Source organism: Ictidomys tridecemlineatus, chromosome 9, assembly GCF_052094955.1.
Source record: "Ictidomys tridecemlineatus isolate mIctTri1 chromosome 9, mIctTri1.hap1, whole genome shotgun sequence".
Lineage (NCBI taxonomy): Eukaryota > Metazoa > Chordata > Mammalia > Rodentia > Sciuridae > Ictidomys > Ictidomys tridecemlineatus.
Genome location: NC_135485.1, coordinates 9,708,286 through 9,716,418, shown reverse-complemented (window position 1 = coordinate 9,716,418; position 8,133 = coordinate 9,708,286). Strand labels below are relative to the sequence as shown.

Below are 8,133 nucleotides of genomic sequence, written 5' to 3'. Positions count from 1 at the left end.
TGCACTATTCAAAAGAAAATCCCACTGCTCATATCCTTGGCTGCTCCATGAGAGGTGAGTGACCCACCAAATCCCAGGTGTTAAAGTGACTAAGGTCTGCTGCTGTAACAAAATACTTGATTCTGGGTAATTTGTAAAAAAGAGAGGCTTATTTAACTCACAGTTTTAGAGGTGCAAGACCTTGACACTGACCTCTGCTGTCTCAAGTCAGTGCCTTCTGTCTATATCATGTGGTGGAAGATAGTGACTGCAAGAGGAGAAATCACCTGGTGAGAGAAGCCAGCGAGTGGGGAGGTGCCATTCTCTTCTATAGCAACCATCTCATAGGGCAGAACTCCTAATGGCATGGTCACCTTCCACTGCTCTCCACCTCTTAAGTTTTACCACTTCGTACCACTGCTCTGAGGACCAAGCTTCAAACACACGCAACTTTGGTGGACACAAACTTAGTCTCAACCCCCGCAGTCACTCAGCAGATGTCTGGCCATCTGGTGCCTGTCTGGAACATTCCAGTACCATAGACAATCATCTCAGGTACTTTTGAGAATTTGAAATATGTTTAAAATATGATTATAACTTGAGAAATTATATTCATAAGACAGTATGAATAGGTGAGTGCAAAATATGAATGTTTTATGTTAGTTTCATTTTGAAAGTATAATAGTTTAGATATATTAGATTTCATGAAATATTTTTATTTAACCTGAATTATCCTGTTTCTTTTTACCATTTTCAATGTGGAAATAAGAAAACGTTGTGTCATATATGCAGCTTGAATTTGTGGCTTGCTTTATGTTTTAGTCTAAACTATAACAAAGGAGGAGAAGCAAAAAAAGGTGTACACCAGTGCTGTGACCTGTGTGGGGGACCACATCATTTCCTCTTCAGATTGGCATATTTGGAGAGTGAAAGTGGGCATCTGTAGATGCTGAGACAAGGGCCGTGAACTGGAGCCATTGTTGCCAAATGAAGATGTAAAGTCATTTTTCTAGGGAGTTGGGTGCTATTCATGCCACAGAGAAAGGCCAGGTGAGGACCATAAGTTTGTTTTAGGGAGATCATTTTTCCTAGTGTCAAGGAAAAAAACCCTGAAGTTTTGTCACACCTGTTTCATGTTCTTTCTACTCTTAGAACAAACTGACGGCTTCCTATTTCTAAGAGGACAATTGAAGACAAAAAGAATCCAGGCTCCAAAGAATTTCTTGAGTGTCAGAAACTTTTATGAAGCACGTGGATGTATTAACTTACGCACATTAGAAACACATGATTGCATTTCCCTTTAAGACACGTACACACTTAAAACTTAATGGGAAAAGGGCCTGGCAGATATTTTTCTAAATCCCAGTGTTTTCATGCACATACACCCCCACAGGCACTTAGAGGATGCTCTTCCCACACAAAACCAGCAGCTTTCCTCTGTCTGCAGAGCTGGGCTCTTTATGGATGTTCACCCAGAGTCTAGCACTTTGGGTCAGAGGATCAAGGATCCTGAAAAAATAAACACTTTCCTGAACTCAAAAAACTTAACACCCCCCAAACCAACAACCCAACCAATAAATGGGCAAATTAACTATACAGGTCCTTCAGAGAAGAAATGCAAAGGGTCAAAAAATATATGAAAAAAAGGTTCAACAACTCTAGCAATTAGAGAAACATAAATTAAAGCTACATTTTTAATTTTAAAACTCACTCCACTCAGAATGGCAGTTATCAAGAATGCAAATGACAATAAATGTTGACGAGGATGTGGGGGGAAAAGGTGCACTCATACCTTGCTTGTGGGACTGCAAATTGGTGCAACCAATCTGGAAAGCAGCATGGAGATTTGTTGGAAAACTGGGAATGGAATTACCATTTGATCCAGCTACCCTGCTCCTTGGTTTATACCCACAGGACTTAAAAACATACTACAGCAATGCAGCCACATCAATGTTTGTATCAGCTCAATTGACAATAGCTCAGCTGTGAAACCAACCTAGGTGCCTTGCAACAGATGAATGGATAAAGAAAATATGGTATATACACAATTGAATATTACTCAGCCATAAAGAAGAATGAAATTATAGCATTTGTTGGTAAATGATGGAACTGGAAAACATCATGCTAAGTGAAATAAGCCAGTCCTCAAAAACCGAAGGCCAAATGTTCTTTCTGATATACAAATGCTCACCCACAGCAAAAGAGGATAGGGAGGGGAGGTATAGAGGTTCATTGGATTAGACAAATGGGAATGAAAGGAAGGGAGGTGGGTGGGAATAGGAAAGACAGTAGAATGAATTGGACATCACTTTCTTCCATTCATATATGAATACATGACCAGTGAAATGCCGCATCCTGTACAGCTACAAGAATGGAATCCTAATTAGAATAAGTCATACTCTACATGTGTATAATCTGCCAAAATACACTTTATTGTCATGTTTATATAAAAAGAACAAATAAAAAAGGTTGTTTTAAAAAACCACACCAAACACATTTCAAAGAGAATTAAAACCACTTACCACAGTAGAAAAAAAAATTAATAAATAAACACTTTGCTTAGTCTGAAATTTGGAGTTTTCAAAGGAAGGTAGGAAAATCTGACGGAAGACTCCAGCACAGCCTTTGTATCTCCCTCTGCATTCTCCTCCCACTCTTCCTCTTGGATAAATGTAATGATTTCTCTACTGACATATCCCTTCCTTCCTATTCCCAGCAGCTTCCTTTGCTGCTCTGGGAGACTCAGTTCAATCTTTCTCCCTTCCCTGACTCTAAGGAGGCCTTTTCTCGTCGTCTTGGGGAGGATTGGCTCCTCCACCCAGACCCTGGAGGCTTCATAAAACCTTTATGGGAGTGTTTCTTCTTAATGGACCATGCTCTTGGTCACCTCGACCACCTCCTCCCTCTGCATGAGCTCCTTCAGGGAAGGAAGGACCTATTTCCTCCAGGGGACGTCTCTGGGGAGTGCCATGTCTTACTGACCTCCCCTATACATGGAGTCCTTCCCATCACTGAAAAGTCATTGTGATATACAAGAAATGCAACATGACAAAACCCCAACGACAGTGACAGGTGACTAGGAGGTGCCCCTCTTGTCCTTGAAGACCTTGACGTTTGCAAGACTGAGCAACTTTCCCGAGCATCCCTTGGTTTGGAATTGCAGGCAAATTTTTTTTTTTTCCTCTCACTGAACATGCCTGTTTGGCTGAATTGAACACAGATGCTTCAGGTCACAGACAGACACATTTTGAATTATGGATCTGATCTTAGCTTAAAAAAAAAGGGGGTTTTACTCCAATGAAGGCTGATGGTAAGAAGCTCATATAAAGTAGTGAGACTTTAGCACAGAATTCTCAAAGGAAGTGTTTCATGTTATGAGGGAGGGGCTTAAGGTCTCAGTGGGGCTCATGAAGTCCACGAAGCCCTATATTTGTGGTAAGGTTTAGTGTCTATGTGAGTCACTTTGTGCCTGGGTGTGACTGTGAGGAGAATACAAAGCATGGCCACAAGGGTGCCTAAGGGCCCTTCTGCCCAGACAGAGGGGATGCCGGGCACCTCCTTGGGGATCAGGCTATTGCCATTTGGGCCAGCTTTCTCCTGCAGGCCCCCTTCCAGGCCAGGGGCTGGCAAGGCCTGGAGGAGGGGCCCTGGGGCTCCGTGGCATCCTGTGTATTAACACTCTTGCCTTGCAGACCCGCTAATCCCTCCCGTAAGCTGCTTGGCTCAGCTCCTCTGCCAGATCTGATAGGAGGATTTAACCTTTCCTTTTTCCCTCTTGGCACACACTCAATGGAATCCAAATAAAGAATTAGAGACTTGAAAGGGACTTTCCATTACCAAACAATTCGGTTTAAATTTCCGACCTTTCCTCAACCTTTTTTTTTTTTTTTCCATTCCCTTCTTTCTTCCTCCCCAACATTTGGGAGTCATGGCTGGCACAAATACCCTGGGGACGTGTGGAGAGCCAGAGACCAGGAACGTGAGTGGAATTTTCCAAATTAAGGCGGCTTATTGGCTTTTGTTGCCAAGCGAGCTGGGGAGGCCTGGCTTTGGGGGAACGCCTGGGAACAGGAGTGCTCTGACATCTGGAAGAGGGTTTGGCTTTTATGGCATTAGCCACACAGGCTCTGGCTTCATGGAACACTTAGCATTTTTTCTGCAATTCACCAGACACCCTCTTCATTCTGAGTCCTTCCTGCTGTTGCTCCTGGAACACAAATCCAACAAGTCTTAACTGAACAGCTACGGGATCAGAAGCTGCTCCACCATCTCAGGGTAATAACAGTAGCTAATGTTTATGAGGAGCTGATATGTGCCAAGCATTACGCTGGCCCCACAACACTAAGGGGTGGGTTCACCATCTTTCCCCATTGGACAGTTGAGGATTCTAAGACCCAGGGAGGAAAGCATAGCTTCAAGTTCTCCTGGACAGGATGTAGAAGAACTAGAATGCAACCCAGGCAATCTGTCTCAAGAGCCAGAAGAGTATAACCAGAGTGGAACGGAAGCTTCTCACAGGGCCAGGAACATGAAACACAACCAACAAATTTTCCTTATGGCAATGAGGAGAAAGAACTGTCAAAATAAAACTAATATATGCTTTTGATCTTAATTTTAAGAATAGCCTTTTGTTTCTTTTTAGCATGATGATAAAGTAATAATCCATGTTTATGGTAAAGATTTCAAAGTCATTCCCACCAAAGATGCCAGGTATGGATGATTTTATATGATGGTTCTTTCAAATGGACTAGAAATGTTAATTGACATGCTGTACACGCAGATCTGGAGTTTGGATGGAAGTATTTAATAATTCTTTATAATAACAAGAGCTGACATTTATAGAGTGCTTACCAAATGTCAGTTACTGTTTGAAGCTCTTTGCCTATGTTAGCTCCTTGTCATTTTCCCAATAGTCCTGTGAGTTAATTCCAGTTATTATTCTCCTTTTTCATATATATGATTTGAAGTAACTTACCTGGGATCATGAATAGTTAGCTAGTAGCAGAGTGGGATTTCTATTCCATGAAGTATGGTTCCAAAGCCTGACCTCTTAGTCAGTCACCCATGCAGCAGGGTTAGGAGTTCCTACTTCTGTGATTATTCTTTTCTATGTTTGTCTATTGGTCAATGTTGCACATGCCAATCACCGTTCAAGATTTGGAAATAGCAGCACGTGTTTTTTTTTTTTTTTTTTTCCCCAGGAACTGCAACAGAAGTTAAAGCAATTTATAGCAAAGCCTGAGAACAGACAATGAGAGGTGACTGTAACACTAGGGGGAGTGATTGAGAGTTGGTCTTGCCTAGTAAAAATCCACTCCATCCTGACAGTGTCTCCAGATAGGAAGGCTTCTACAAGCACTCGTTTAAGAAAGGAATGAATGGTCAATATGTACAGATGATCACTAGTACTGAGAGTAGAATATGGTAAGACTCTTTAAAAACATTTTCTTTGTTTCTTTTTAGGTATACATAGCAGTAGAGTGCATTTGGACGTATTATATGTGTATAGAATATAACTTATCCTAATTTGGATTCTATTCTTGTGGTTGTACATGGAATGGAGTTTCATAGGTCGTGTATTCATATATGAACACAGGAGAGTTATGAAATAAATTGTAGAGTTTGTGTTTTGTTCAATCCCAATAGCTTTCTGGAAAGCAGTGCCATGGTCCATGGTAGACAGGTAAAACTACAAACAGTAACAGCAGCAAGAGCGACAGATCAATCTGACAATTGCTAGGTGGTATCAGATGCCTTCCTGTTGCACAGCCGGGGCCATCCGGTGCTGAGTACTGGGCTTGGAACACACTTCTGTACTTCCCTGACAATTCCAAGCCTGGACAAAACCCTTTACACCAACACAACATCATTTCTCTTTTGGAGCTAATTAGTACTGAACCACGCTCTCCTTGAACTGGAATCTTATATTATTCTGACACAAAAAATAAAGAAATGCTGTAGTGGCCCAAGCTCATGTCGGGAACACACTAACTGAGCTGGACTATGGGTTTGAGCCCCAACTCTTTCTAACTGTGTGACATTGGTTAAATCATTCAACTTCTTTAAACTTCTCTGTGCTCATTTTCACTGGCATATAGTAAGGACTCAATAACTTATTTACGGAAGCAAATGGGTGGCTTCATTAAAAAGGGGTTTTCTTCTTTCAGGGTTGATCTAACAACAGTGAGAACGATAAAAGCAAGACTGGGTATTGAAAGTCAAGACTGGGCAAGTGGAGCCCTTTCTTCACGTCAAAGTCAAGGAGAACCCTGTGCATGGCAAGACAGAAGACTTCCTTTCGGTTTGTCTTCAGTGTTTCTGCCGATGTGTTCGTGGTCCTGTGTTCCATGTCTGCAGTCTGAAGGGAAAACCCCATGCACCATCAGCCTAAGAAAAGACACAGGCTCCACTCTGAAGGCTCTGTCTTTCCATTCTTGAATAATTGCTAGATAAAGCCAACCTCAAACCTTAGTAGTCCACTAAGAAGGTTACAAAATATATATTTACAAATTCATCTCAGACTGTATTCCAGCCAGCCGTTAGGATTTTAAAAGCATGTGCATGTTGTATTGTGGCTGCTAAAGTTCATGTCTGCTACTATTATTCAATCTGCTAAAAATTGTCATTTAATTTAATAATATGATGAAAGCCTAAAAATAAATGACATGAATTATTATATAATGTCTCTTTCCACCCACTCACTCCACAGAGTCCCTCCTTATTTGGAGGCCTTTAATATTCTAGGAACATAGTTGAATCTTACACACCCACAGACTCTCCGAAACCTCATTACAATATAGCTATCTGGGTCTCTAATAGAGTTCGGTAATTTTAGACCTCACCAGGGATGCTAACTACTAGCATTCTAAGCAGATCTTCTTAAGCTGATAGAAGACATGCATCCGATAAATGCATTAGTCTTTTACAGAAATACGTTATGTATAAGTAAGCTCTCTCTAAGCATTTGTGCACTGATTGATGTGTGCAGAAGATAGAGTGAGTACTCTTGAAGGCTAATACATGCAAGGCTCTGTGTCAAATGCTTTCCATGCATGTTTTAGTCATCTATTACCACAACTTAGAAGCTTAAAGCAGAGCATGTTCATTATCTGTCAGTTTCTCTGGGTGAGAGTCTGAGCTGGCCCTCTGGTCAAGGACTCTCAAGATTGCTATCAGGATGTCCCCTGGACTGGCAACTCAGGGAAGCATCTGCCTCCAGGCTCTCTCAGGCAGGCTGATTCCTCTGGCTGCATAACTGAAGTCCCCGGCTTACTACCGACTGCCCACTGGGGGGCCACCCTCAGCTCCTGCCACTTGGGGCTTCCATGGACAGTTTCCAATATGGCTGTGCACTTCTTCAGGCCAGCAGGGGAATCTCTCTCTCTCTCTCTCTCTCTCTCTCTCTCTCTCTCTCTCTCTCTCTCTCTCTCTCTCTCTCTCTCTCTTTCTCTCTCTCTAAACAAAGACTTCTATAATGAAACTTAATCTCTAGAGTGACAGCCCTTGCCTTTCACATACTCCATTGGTTAGAAGCAGGTTCCAGGTTCCTCCATGAGGAAGAAGTTATACATTTTCTTCCTAAAGGTATAACCCCATTTAATCCTCACAGTAGCCCTCAGAGACACATCCTTTTATAATTGTTTAGCATTCAGAGGCAAGGAAGCAAGGAAATCTAGGAGAGCAGAGACAACCCATCGAGATGGATGTCACAGCAAAACCCTGGGACTTTACCACCTGCTTTCAAACCACATCTTTGCTTCTGCTTTACATAGCAGACTGAAGAGTTTTTGTTTGCTAGATGCTGGATTCTGCCCCCATATTTACCTTTTCTCTTTTTATCCTGACTATCTGTTGCAGGGAGCTGTCATAATCCCTGTTTTATAGAATATAAAACTGACCCTTTGCAACTTTCAGCAAGTTGTTTAACATCCCTGAGCTTCATCCTACTCATCTATAAGAGGGAGACAACAGCAACTCATTAACTCATTGATTGCATTGTGAAGACTAGATGAAGCACTATGTACACAAGACTTTTTTTTTTGTACCAGGGATTAAACCCAGGGGTGCTCAACCACTGAGCCACATCACCAGCCCTATTTATATTTTATTTAGAGAGAGGGTCTCACAAAGTTGCTGAGGCTGGCTTTGAACTCA

The 8,133-nt window shown here is 41.9% G+C and overlaps 1 long non-coding RNA gene across 1 annotated transcript; it reads left to right on the top strand.

Moving 5' to 3' along the window:
• The first annotated feature begins 3,512 nt into the window (after positions 1 to 3,512).
• LOC144366491 (uncharacterized) lies at positions 3,513 to 6,660 on the top strand. Its single transcript, XR_013425553.1, has 4 exons — positions 3,513 to 3,958; positions 4,150 to 4,254; positions 5,181 to 5,403; positions 6,147 to 6,660. It is a non-coding gene; the product is annotated as an uncharacterized LOC144366491 (long non-coding RNA).
• Positions 6,661 to 8,133: the final 1,473 nt, after the last annotated feature.